Source organism: Haliotis rufescens, unplaced genomic scaffold (genome assembly GCF_023055435.1).
Source record: "Haliotis rufescens isolate VD_foot unplaced genomic scaffold, xgHalRufe1.0.p SCAF_12, whole genome shotgun sequence".
Taxonomy (NCBI): domain Eukaryota; kingdom Metazoa; phylum Mollusca; class Gastropoda; order Lepetellida; family Haliotidae; genus Haliotis; species Haliotis rufescens.
The window spans coordinates 16875218-16889997 of NW_025963802.1; positions in this window are offsets into that span (position 1 = coordinate 16875218).

Genomic DNA, 14780 nt, shown 5'->3' on the forward strand with positions numbered 1-14780 from the left:
GCAGAGATTGCTACAGCTGGCACAGCAGATTCATTTAAGAAGTCATCTCAAGACGGGCGCAACAGGTGACAGCTTGTGCCATGTACTATCCTTGCAAGCGGCATATCAGGATCATATGGAATCTGTTGAACCCACCATGGAAACTATAGGTCTTAAAGATTAATGCATTGAGCATAGATTAACGCATTGTGCATACATTAGTGAAGTCATCCTATGAAAATACTGCTATGGCCTGCAGGTTCAACAGACCATTCGCAATCGAACATTTTGGGAATTATTTGGATAACCGTGTCCATTAAAGAACGCCGCCACCCCAAACGTGACTTGAACCTCTTTTAGCATTGCAGAAAGAATGGAGAAACATCACCGAAAAAAGTTATTTATTCATTTCAATGTCATTGATGCAGATGGGGGCAACACATGCCATTAAAACGTTTTGACCCGCTGTGCACATGTATGAATAGTTGTGTTCATGTTTTGTTTCACGACGATATGACCGTTTCATTTGTGTCACTGTATTTAATGCATTTGACTGTTTCGATTTTGTGTTCTGGTCAAATATGAATTCTTTTGAGCCATAATGAAATTGGATATATAGTATTTTTTATTGAAGTGTGTTATGTTTCACCACGGATTATATATATATATATATACGTTCAACCAAATTTCACCTCACCCATGATGATAGTAAGTTGCAATTTGACTAAAGCACTCGCATTATGTGAAATGTGGTTGGGACCGCCGTTGTTTGTGTATGGTCAAAACTGTGCGACAGTGCTTGAAACCTTCATTTCTCTCCGATGAAGAGCTCTGATGTGAAGATTTTAAAATATCTGCTGGTTGTTTACAGTTTTGTTGGGCGACATTATTAAAGAGTCTTCAAGGCAGTATTTTCTAGAAGACTGGCTGATCCTACTGATATAAGTGCGAGGCCGATTTCAGGCCGCCCTTCTACGACCTGTTGTGTATTTCAATATAAGGTATTTTGCAATGTATAATGGGGACTTTTTCATATTGCTGTCATATATGTCTCAAATTGACAGATTAGAGAACAGATACCAAAGGAAATGCCCGCAAACAAGTGAAATATCTTTTGTCATGAAGAAATATGATACATCGTAAGTGACGTTGTCAAAAGTGGCCGAATTGAACACGTTAACGAGCCAACCAGACCATCTTGTAACGTCTTTATCCGGGATCGAACCACTCTTAGCAATGGACTAAATTTTTCAATTCATTGTATCGAAACATTGAAGTATAAACATTAACGGTGTTAAAGGTGCCGCTCCACTGAGTTGCCTCTTCCGATTAGCATAGGCTACAATTGACCTATGTTCTTATGTACCTACTCGGAATCCTCATGGGTCTTACAAAATGATCAGGCTCAGTCACTTGGTTGTTTGCATGTAGTCGTATGCTCATGGCGACACTTGTAAGCCCAAGACGATATTATTTACAGACCACCGTCATATAGCTGGCGTTATACAAAAAATCCAATGAGCAGCAATTCCCGATTCTGATCTAGATTTGCCCTCCTCCCTTAAGCGCTCAATAAATCTTGGAAATTGTATCCGATTCCCTTGTTCTCCCTGAGTATGTTTCCAGGCTTGTGAGCATCATCACCATGCATGTTGGTTTAACTTAAGTAGTGAACGTCTAGACTTGCATCATTTCGGGCTTTCGTGGTTAATATGAAATTCAATGAAATTCTATTCAACGAAATAAAATATATCGACACCAAATATAATAAGGATGTAATTCAGGATGAAATATTGAAGACAAAGACTACTGACTGACAATATATATATATATATATATAATGTGTGTGTGTGTTCGCATAACACTGTAGCGTGTCGGTTGTAGCGACCAGATAGGTAATGAATAGGTTATATTTGGACGAACCATCTCACATTTTCGAGGTCAACAACACGTCAAGGTCAGGACTGATTAATCAGAAACCAGGCTTTCAGAAATCATACCAATCAAATCACTGTTCACTTGCGCCAGGCAACTGGAGTTCCAGTTACTGACGTGACGAATTTTTTCAACAAAAGGACAGATCCTAGTCAGATGCAAATGGTGTTTATAGCTTGCAAATGATGTAAATGTGACAAAATCATTTGCCATAACCGTAAGAAATGTCTTGCAAGCAGAAGAAATTTCATGACACTGGATTTTGTTTATTTGTTGTTTAACGCCGCACTCATCAATATTCCAGCCATAAAACGGCGGTCTGTAAATAATCGATTAGGATACGATGACAAGCATCAACCAAGTCAGCGAGCCTGACCATCCGATCCCGTTAGTCGCCGCAATAACATTAGAAATGCTTTCTGGCTGCTCATTAAGATAGCTGGCGGAAAGGTACCTCAATCAGATATTGAAGACATATAGTATAAAAATATGAAGTAGATACAAGTATATTTGCATCCCAAGACAACTGATCGTGCATTTGAATCAGCATCGTCTTCCTATTTGTGTGTTTCACCTACGTGGTGAACGTCAGCGTGTTGCTTCGTGGTGGAGCTGAAAGAGGTTTTTTTACAAAATTTAAAGCAGCTTCAGACTTATTCACAAATTCACTTGTGCATGCTTAAGCAACCACATCACAATTTGGTAAGCCTTTCGTATAGTATTGGACTATTGTAAATTAATATAATACTCATTAACATAAATGTATGAGTGATAAATGGATCAACGGTGTGATTTACATCTGTTAAGTCCAACATTAAGTGTTATTATTTTGGACCATGTACCAAACTGCATGTTTATATATATATATAGATCTATATTTCTTTCACACCGTTGATCCATTTATCACTTTCTAGTCAAAGTCAAAGTCAAAATTTGTTTATTTGTGTGTCGGCCTTTGGCCCATATACAAGAAAATGCAGTGCCAATAATACAATGTGAAGCACATTACATAGATTTTACAACTTCATGTCTTTGTTTATACGCATAATATACATAATATTGCAGACGTTTTAATAACTCATCCTGAGTTGTATACAATAATGTTTTGAATTTATATATAGTTGGAAACTTCCAATACAATTCTGGCAAATAAACTTGATGCAGCTCAGTATAATGTTTACAGATCAATACGAAATGATATTCATCTTCAACAGACATATTGCAAACAGGACAGGATTATTGACATCCAGTTTTGACGAAATTCATCTACAAGACACGTTTTAAGCAACCCAATGAAAGCTATAGTGTCCCCAACAGACTGGTTTAATTATACAAATCCCAAACCATGAGAAAATAAAATGTTACGAACAGATGCTACCCAAGTATTACGACCAATGTTGTCGAGATACATCAACATTTTTTTATACTTTTCTTGGGATGGATACGCTCTTCATGCATTCGGGTTAATTTTAACCAATACTTTATAATGCGGACCTGCGCATTGACATAATGCGGGTAGCGACAACATTCACCATAGACAATGGCATTTGGCGTTTGTTTTCCCACCTTTAAAAAACTTTTACATGCCAAAAGATGAACTCGTTTTAATTGATCATACCGCTGGTAACCCCATACTTCTGACCCATAACCAAAGTATTGGTAATACCTGTGTATCAAATATTTTAAAATATACTTTTGGATCAATCATTCCTATTTTATTCAAATTTATATTTACTTTCATCAAAGCCCGTTTTGCACGATTTGCTAGATCAGCAATACACTTTGTCATCTTGAAAGTTGAAGAAAATATTACCCCTAATATAAGTACCTATAACTGTTAACTATGGGCAGGGGGGATATCTTTGTATGCCTCCCCTTCTGAAAACAACTACGTTTGAATTTTGTATGTTAACAGTTCATCCCCATGTATCTGTAAACCCCCCAAGGATGTTAAGCTGTTAGTTAATGTGTGATTACGCAGTAACAATAAATAGCATGCTCCCTTTTTATTTGTTTTCTGATGATAGTCAGTAAAACAGGTGAATTCGGACTCACCACTGATAAAGAAGTAACCACGGATTAGTCATTTGTAAGAAGAACTTGTGAATGGTTTTATAAACGGTTGAAGTATGTTTATTGAGTCATTTCTACAACAAAAAGGAAGAAAACAGAAAACAACGAAACATTCACAAAGAGAATTTGCAATGTTTGTTTGTCGTTAAAATACATTTCTTGGTCCCTTGTGGTATGATTGCCGCTTCAGAATCAATGGCGTTGCATTGAAACGTATTTGTATACTTGGCTCACAACCTTCTACTTTCCATATATCCAGTGTCATCGAAATTGTATTGGTCAGCGACATTTAAACTTCGACCAGAAGAGTGTTCTTTTTCTGTTCATGTGTGTAATAGATCTTCTTTGTTCCATCTCCTTCATATTGCCTTCACAAAATGCATTTTTAATTTTCTGATGTTTAAGGATTTTTTTTTACAACAACTAAATGCACCCCTTTCACTAATCAAGCAAGTTCAAAACCATGCTATAGCTGTCCTCGCAGGATTGATTTTTACATTCTTCATTCCTTGTCATCATGTGATCAAACTGTAAATCCTTATCGTACACATGCGTAAAACTGCAAAAACGTTTGTAGAATAACCGAGTTTCCAGGAATTACGGTTTATCTGTACCGAGTGAATGAATGGTGATAACTATATATTTTATTCAGGGGGCACGGGTGGCCTAGTCATGTAGCGATTCCGTGTGCAGAGTTGCGTCCCTTGGGGACGCCAGAAACCTATGATTGTCGTTTCGAATCCCAGTTCGCCCCGATTATTTTCTAGGTCTTTCAGCACCATACCCGTGCTCGTGGGATTCACCTAAATGGTAAAAGGCTGAGACCTGCTTTCCTTCCGCTTTTCTTCCACATTAAGCTGACACGCCGTGATAGACCTGGAATACTGTTAAAATCGGCGTTAAAACCCAACTCACTTACCATAGAAAAATCGACATTTTAAGAGGAAAACTGAAGAAAAGAGTATGTTTTTTTGTTTTGTTTGTTTAATGCCGCATTCAGCGATATTCCAGCTATATTAACGGTGGTCTGTAAATAATCGAGTCTGGACCAGACAATTCAGTGATTGACATCATAAGCATCGATCTACGGAATCACATTTGGGATACGATGACATGCATTAACAAAGTCAGCGAGCCTGACCATCGGATACCGCTATTCGCCTCTTACGAGAAGCATAGTCGCTTTTTACGGCAAACATGGGTTGTTGAAGACCTATTCTATCCCGGATCTTCACGGGTCAAAAGAGTAGTAATTGTCAACCCTACAGATCACGTTCAAATCACGTAATGTAAACAAACTGTGACGTCGTGAACAATAGATGACGTCATATCGTATTTTTGCTAATGCATTTAGCACTGTGCCATGTGGCTTCAACTGACAAATCAGAATTTTGAGAGTCGCCAAATGCACATGTGCAAATATCGGAAAGTTATTACTCACAAACATACTGGCAAACATATGTTAATATCTCTTTCACAAGCAAACGGGATGAAAAGCAAAACGGTCATCCATCCTCATGAAGCATTTTAAACAATGGAGCTCACTGGATTTCTAAAAGATTTTAGTAAAATTGTATTTATTTTCAGCAATAGGTTACCTTTATTCTGGAAGCAACTCAAATTAATAGCCATATCATTTTAGTCAGTGACCGACTATGATAAGTTGCTACAAAACTTACCCATTTGCATCTGTAATTATTACTTGATCCCCAACATCCACCACGGTGCATATAGACATTTGTTTCATTTCGGGAGCCTTTTTGACGTTCAGTGCCTGTTCCTGTCTTGTTTCAACATCAATTACGTGAACATCCGAATAATCCATTCCTATTCTGAATATACGTTTGCTTGCAATATAACATCCAATAACAACAACATAAGCGATATATAAGGATAAACTGGCACATTTTCCATCCACATAATACCAGTTAGACAAAAAGTGTCTCAATTGGGTATAAATGTTAAACTGTAGCATAGTACATCAGTCCGAGACGATGACAGAGGCAAATATGTATATTTATTTATTTGTTTGTTGTTTACGCCGCACTCAGCAATATTCCAGCTATATGACGGCGATGTATAATTTAAAAGCAATATTTAGCATACGGAACATAATATATTGTGTTTAGTCCCACTAATATCTAAAATACCATGGCAGTCATATTTAAATCAGATTCGAAATTCAACAAATTCTGGAGTCAATATTGGCGGGAACAGGCATGTGATGTGTCAGCTTTAGTGGTTAACTCGATTCGAAATTCTTCAACAAATCATGAAGTCAGTATTGGAGAGGGCAAGCATGCGATGTGTCAGCTTTAGTGGTAAAAATGTATTTTGAGACACTTTAGGATCATGCTTAAAGTACTCATGCTAAAATATTGCAAATGTCAAATAGTGTTGGTCCCAGTACTAACTGCACATGCATACAAAATCTTAACGAAATGCTCGGGAAATGGCCATGAGCAGTTTCAGCTTTCAGTTTGGGAAAAGGTCAAATTAAGGTCAAACTTTCAAATATCCCAAAGAAATCCCTGAATATATTTATAACACTCCACTACTAACTATACATATACCAAAGTCAAGAACACTTTAAAGGGAAATGGCTGATTAAAGGTCAGAAATATGTTTTTCAATATGGCTCATGTGGCGGCCATACTTAAAAATGGAATCGAACCCTTTGAACAACATGTCCTTGGGCTGTCATGACTGATGGGAATAAACGTGTGAAGTTGCAGCTGCATTGGTGAAAATGATATCTGAGGAGATGCATTTAGTGAGAATTTAGGACTGTCACAGAGCAAAGGTCAAGTAAAGGTCCAAAGGTAAAAGAACGCAACAACTGTGTTAACCCCACTAACTAAAAAAGTACCAAACTTCATTGTGCAATTGGTACAATAATGTATAAGAAGATTCTCCTTCAAATAGGGTCGACGTTCAAAGAGCACATCATGATCATGTTCAAGACTTTCATATCGTAAAAGCAACGAAAGATACATGTTGAGCGTCAACGCCAGAAATACAAGTCTCGATTGTCCGCCGTAAGCTATTCCACTGGTCGTAAATGGCATCATAAATAACTAAAACATGACTGATGACATGGGTAAGCGTCTCCTGTCTAGCACCCACAATTAGTGTTTGTTGCCTGACGCCTGTTGTTGCCGCAGCAGTACAACGTTGTGCGATAGCGGCCTGTAAACAAACCAGACATTCAAGTGATGGACTGGAAAGTCGCAGCGACACGACGAGCGTTTTGAAAAATACATTCTTCCTAATTAAGGTCTCCCAGACAACCATAGCCCGGATTTCCTTGTCCATTGTTTAGCACACAGCAACATTCCATCTATATGACGGTTGTCTGGAAATAACCGAGTGTGGACCAGACAATCCAGTGATTGACATCATGAGCATCGATGCGGTCATGGGATACGTTGGCATGCATCAACCAAGGCAGTCAGACCACTAGATCCGTTAGTGGCCTGTTACGACAAGCATGGGTTGCTGAAGATCAATTCTTCACGGGTACAAACTGTTTGGTATACAGATTACCTTCAAAGCCAAGTGATATCCATTCACTGACCGCAGACTTGAATACTTTTGTCCCTTTCCCTCTGTAGTTACAGCGAAATATGCCCTTCATTGCTCTACTATGGAAGTAAATGAACCTGGAATGAAAATTTCCTCATTTCATTGTGATCGGCTCAAGACCGCATTGTGATCATTTAGATTTACAGGAAATATGTCCATACAAAATCAAGAATCTTCACAAAGGTTTCTGCAAAACGAAATGTACAACCCTACCGGTAGTCTCCGTTGTTGGTTGGTTGGTTTGTTATTTAACGCCGCACTCAGCAATAGTCCAGCTATATGACGGCGGTCTGTAAATAATCGATTCTGGACCAGACAATCCAGTGATTGATATCATGAGCATCGATCCACGCAATTGCATTAAACAAGTCAGCTAGCCTGACCACCCGATCCCGTTAGTCGCCTCTTACGACAAGCATAGTGCCCTTTTGCGGCAAGCATGGGTTGCTAAAGACCTATTCTATCCCGGATCTTCACGGGGCCCAGACATCAGTATACTGAGGCTTTCGAAGTGCGAAGCATGAAACTTGGACCATTTGGTATTGTAAAGATTTGAATATCTTTATTGTCTCTTTGACCGCGGTGTTTCTATAGCGCCTGTAGGAGTATAACATGTTATTGTATTTAGAAAATAGTGGGCGCCATATATGAGTTTCTAATTAATATTCGTTCACGATTCTGGTTTTGGTTACATTTGGATTCTCTCAAACGGGTGGCAATCAGCTCTGCCTCTTTTACGTTTATTCAAGGAGACGGGTTAATATAAATTCTACCCCGGATCTTCACGGGTCAATGTGTACACTCACTGTTTCTTTGTATCCACCGCTATCTTGCACAACGCATCATGTCTCTGTAAAACTCCATTCCACAACATGTCATAATTATCTTCATCTTCATCAGGCTTCATAGATGCTACGCCGCGTCCAATCATAAGAAAAAGGCGTTTTTGATTCTTGTCATAGCCTATCCCGGATACTGACAAAAATATATATAACAACGATGAGAGATTGGTGATAGCAGTCAGATACAAAAAGAATTATCTGTTTACGAAATTAGAATTTCAAAGAAATCTCAGATGCAGGCTATTTGTTATGACGAAAGTGTAGACTATATTTTCACACTGAAATCTGGGAAATATTTCACTGAACACTGAAGGAATACGATCACACACACATACACGCACACACACACACACACACACACATTATATATACTTCTAGTGATATTTAATAACATATTGACAAAATGCATCCAAGTATATCAAAACAATATTATCAAGTAAACTATATCCTTATACATTGAAAATATGGCATAATGTTATTGTCCAACAAACTGTTCAATGGCTGTTTATTTGTTCTTTAACGCCACGCTCAGCAATATTTCTGCTACATGTCGGCGGTCTGTAAATAATCGAGTCTGGACCAGACAATCAAAGATATGAGAACATCAAATTACATGTCCCGTAATGTGATTACTCAAATCTTTGTGTAGCGGTAGCAAGGACTTATATTACGATCTGAATTTTATGAGGCTGGTATCGTCTGCACACAAGGTTAATGGATTGATGTCTTCCGCCACAGAGGCATGAAAGAAACTTTATGAAATTAACAACTATGTTTGCTTACATCGTCAATAGTTTAACCGTTTATGAACGATGAAACATGTGTTTCACAAAGGACGCTGTTTGTTTGATTAGGTATTATATGTACATCGTAGAGTGTATGTGTGTTTTGGACGAAAGACGCGAACGGACAGAAATTACTCTCATGTTGATCAGGGCTGTTTGGTCATAATATACTGAACCGCAAAAGAACCGTCACCATGGATAGATATATGATAAACCTTGTTTGTCCCAAAACTGTAAACACACTTTAAGACATATTAAAAAGATTAAACTTGCTAAAACTGATCATCAAGGTTGAAATTAAAGTGTCAAATGTTCTTAAAGTGAAACACAACACTAGTCTCTGAGAAAATGGCATCACAAGTCAGTATCTCGTGTGTCCGCCATGTGCATTGATGACTGGCGTGCAACGTCGATACATGGAATGAATGAGGCGGTTGATGAAGGTTATTTGGCACTTGAGTGAGCCCACACTCTGAGGAACGCCTGACGCAATTCAGCTACAGTTGTCGGCCTTGGTCGGACGTCATTCAGCCGTCTTTGAATCTCGTCCCACAAGTGCTGAAGGGGATTTATATCGGGACTGTCGGCAGGCCACTGCATGGTTCTCATGCCATTCTGCTGGAGGAAGTCTGTAGTTGCTCTCGCAGTGTGGGCACGGGCGTTGTCATGCTGAAACTCGTGGTTGCGGCGAATGAGGTATGGCGTGTGGTCTCAAGACTTGGTCAATGTACCGAACTGCTGTGACACCATTGCCTCTCCCTGGACCGATGTTCTAGGAAGACCACAGGACTGACCCTCTATGCAAGACCAATTCCACCCCATGAGTCTCTCAACAACACAAGTATCCGAATAACGATCCCCAGACGCACGGTGTCCGCACTGATGTGTCGCTGGTGTGTCCTCATGGTCTGTCGAGCAGTTTCCACAAGCAGTAACAAAGCGATCTTAAAGATGCTGTCGCACAATCTTACGATCCTGACGTCGGGTGGTGACCCTTGGTCTTCCACTACGTAGTCAGTCATCTGTAGTGTTGGTGGTCTGGTACCGTTGCTGGAGCCTGTATATGGTCCTTACGTGGACTTGAAATGCATTTGCTACCTGCCGGGCGGTTTGCCGAGCTTGCAATCGTCCAAAGGCTTGGTGTCGCTGATTTCTTGTCAATCGTGGCATGTGGTAGCAATTCAATAACGAATGAATGTTTTCCGATCTGGGTGTATTTTTATAGGGCAAGAAATCTAATGGGGGAACGTATGTGCATTTCAATTTGCATGGAACTCACTTGCATCGGGTTACCATGGCCGTTGCCGTGATACGTTTGGGCGATCGGTTTTATTGTCATCTGCTTTGTTTTTTTATCATCAAATTTCATTTTTCCGGACAAGGTAATGTTAAATTTTAGAAACTTTGACAACTTTTCATGCAATGTTAGTTGGGGTGACGTTGGGGTTCTTTAGCGGTTCAGTATAGTACATCAAAATGTGCAAAGAATATTGGATGATTCCTTGGTCGTATGTGAATTTGTATTTCTCCTTGAAATTACAATCCAAAACCCGAAAACGCTCAGGGGAAGTCGGTCACGTGCATCAAGCAGATGTGACTCACACAGAATTTCACACTTAATCATTGCGCTCTTGAATACCTTTAAAAGTTATGTTGTTTAAACATTTTAGGTGTAAGCGTCCTTTGAATGTTGGCAATTGTGTAAGTAGGTTGGAACACTTCAACGATTAGACACCAGGTCATCGTGTTCTAACCAATACATAATTATTGTTACAATTAACTTCTGGCAAATAACCGTTATGGGACGATGGAGATCAGTCACATCGAGACACATTATGGATGACCTGTTTGACGTGCCTCCGATAATTTCGATGGTAACAATGAAAGAAAAATATGGTCACGTGGACTGAATAGTTTGATCCCAATTGCAACAGATGCATATGTTGTCTTATGCGAAAACCATTTTCTGCTCCTTTTTACCTGGAACTCCTGGCAAATATTCTTTCCCTTTGGCATCTTTTATGTCTTTCACACTTCGGATTTTGAAGGACATCAGTTTTTGCACTGGAACAACATACATTATTCCTGTTTCATCATCATAGGCTGCTTGATTAACCTGAGTGTTCAAAAAATGAGTTCTTGGTAGCTCCACTGATCCCCATTCTTCTGTATCAAGGTGAACCCAGTATGGAGACACGTTGCTATGAATCATAAACGCCAACATATATGGCGTCTTATTGTTGAGGATATCTGAAACAAATGAGTAATATAGAGATAAATCTGTATTATGAAAGTCGGTAAAGCAATCAGAAATATCTTTGATATTTTACTCCAGAGAGAAAGTGTCAATTCAGAAATGACACCAAACTTTTTCCTTTTTATATCATTTTGGAAAGTGACCATGCCTCAAGCTACCGTAGTGAATCTGCCATAAGCTGAAGGAGCATTCCATGATTACATTCATTGTTAGTGTTAGAAGTATGATGCCTTGATAGTAAACTGGAAAAGAGTATGAATCATATTGTTAACTTTATCATTGTGTGAATAACCTTAACATTTTGGAAGACAAGTTAAGAAAGTGTTCATAATGAATGACCAATCATTGAAATGTTTGGTTGTCTCATGAATTAAAACCAAATTTTCATAATATTTGCAAAATTCTTTACAATGAGATATCTGGTGGTTAACATATAGGCGGGGGTAGAACTGGCCCTGATCCATCAATCGGCTGATCATGCCATTCCCTGTGCACAAATTGTGTATGCACACACATGATTATATAAATGTATATACATGCTTGAATTCTTAAATTATTTATGTAACAAATTGCCTGGAGTCTTAATTCAGTATGTATCCAATTTCTTGTCATGGGCTGAGCCAGTGGGACATTTAATTCTGTATACAAATATTGCATTTGTGTCATGTTAGATGGAGTATAACACCCCCATCTTGGATATCCAGTGCACCAAAACACTTTGTGGCACACTATTTTGGGTGGTGAGATTGGGTGCTGAATCACCTTTTTCACCATGTCCCAGCAATACTCTGGTTCAAACCGTCTAAAACGAAGAAATGTTGACCTTGATGAAAATGAACAATTACCTCGTGGATTGCATTCCTGGGCTAAATTTGTTGTGATCGAAGCAGCTGACAAACAACCTACTAAGCTTAATCCATTCAAAATTCCAAAGCTGATTCTGGAACTTGTGGAGAAGAGAAAAATGTGACATCGATTCACACAATTGGGATCAATGACATGCATCAACCAAGTCAGCGAGCCTGACCACCCAATCACGTTAGTCGCCTCTTACGACAAGCATAGTCGCCTTTTACGGGAAGCATGGGTTGCTGAAGGGAGGATGACTCTATCGTCCAACATAATACATTGGAATTGGGGAGACATTTAAATGATTTACAACTTTTTATTCAAAATATTTTTTTTTTATTTCAAACATCAGCCGTGTGTTTGCAGGGAACATATCTTAAAATCACAGATAAATGTGATATCAGGAAATATAATTTGGATGATCTCTTCTCACCTCCAGGAGCCAAAGCCACTGGAGGTCTTCCATCTTGTTGAGACAGGTTATAATTCATAGTGTTATTCCTCTAACTACCTGTCTTCAAGCTGTTGCAGTCCGGCTGACATTTCACATTGCCTTCACACTTTGATCGTTGTATATTCCGTCATCCACTCCTCTTCAGCAGGCTGATCTTCAGCCTTTATTTGACCAACTCTCTAAACCCTGTGTCATCATGGGTGACCTAAATGGACTTGACCCTTAACCCTTGGGGAGTATTGATTCTATCGCTAAGTGCGCGGTCCTGTATAACTAACAACTATTTATTGTATATTTAATAAAGTCTAAAACACGTATTTGCATCATGCAACAGGAACTTATTCACTATTTGATCTGTCGCTTACAGATGCTGATATACTAAACGAAGTTTACAAGGTCAGTCCATGATGACCTCTGAGGAAGTGACTATTTACCCTTAGTACTTAAAGCTATTCTCTTGATGAGCCACCTTCAACAAGGGGGAATTTTGATAGAGCAAACTGGCCATTATGTCAAACCCGTTGTTTTGAAACACTGAAACATGATACTTAAAGAAATTTTCCAGACCCTATTCAGGTGTTCTCAGACCATCTGAAAAACAAAGCTGATGAAACCATTCCTAAGTCCTCTGTGAACACGCACATTCGTAAACCATGGTTTAGGAATGATTGCAAAGAGGCTAGAAAGCGTAGGATAAAGGCAGAAAATATAAGGCAAGACGAACTTTAAGCAAACCAAAATAAACGTCAGTCTTAGAGAAATTATGTATTCAAGATCAATTCCCGTACACCTATGTCAAAGATGTGAAATATGATTCAAAGAATTAAAGGCAGAGGTTCTAAATCCAGCATTCACATCTCAAAGAGGATCATGATATATTGACAGATAAATCTGACATCGCACATAAATTATGTGAAATATTTGCTAAGCGTTCTTCATCATCCAACTATGATCCTAAATTTCAGAAATTTCAGCAAAAGCAGGAAAGTTAATTTTAATTCTGATAATGTTGAAGATTACAATGATGAATTTTTTTTCAACATGAATTCAATACCGCACTTGGGCAAGCTCTTGATACTTATTATCAGCTATTAAAACACTTGCCTGAATCATGTCTCCAGACACTTTCAAAGTATCGTAAAAGTATTGGCCTCCTGCCAGTGGCACGTAAATCCATTATCAAAGTATATAACAATGACTTGTGTTTTAGAACTTAATATTTATTTTGTGTCTTTTTAATATTGGCAGCCAATTGTGACCGAAGTGATGACATAAATCCTGCTGGTGAATCATGCAGGAAGCAGAGATACTGTAAGGCTCCATGATCCCCAGTAAGGTGGTCTAACTTTGTTTGCTGGTGGGTTATAGCCTATTTGTAATTGGTACCACCAAGTATATAGATTAATGATGTTTTTAAATTTGATCTGGTTTGTATTATGTCTTTAACTGTGATATTTACCTACCGTTTTACTGTCCTTTTTTGACAGGAATTAAGAAAATATTGCCTTGTTCTCATTGCGATATTGCTGCAATATTGCCGATGTTATGTAACTTTTCAACTCACATCTAAATAGAAATGTTTGTGGTCCGGTGTTCGGTGTACAGATAACAGCAAATTAGTTAAAAACAATGCAGGCGACATAGAGTAGTTACATGAGCATGCAGTTCTCAAGCTTGATCAGCCCTATCCCACTAAACCATGATGTCCCCTCAATACTGTGAATTTGTTCGAATTTGGTATCTGTTCACCCAGTAAAGTTGTATTAGTTCAGGGCCTTCTGGACCGAACAAGCAGCTTGTGTTGTATATTCCTCAAGAATATAAGAATGCATCCTGTCAGTGTTTACAAAAATGTAATGAAATTACCTGCATCTATATAATTACGTCACGATTTAGCTAAAATGATTTGAAGGAACATATATAGAAGTAGCAATGTAGTAGTATATTTGAACCATGATCTAACAGCGACCGAAATATTGATGTCGCGTAAAATTCGAGTTAGTTTGGCATTTGGGTTCGTC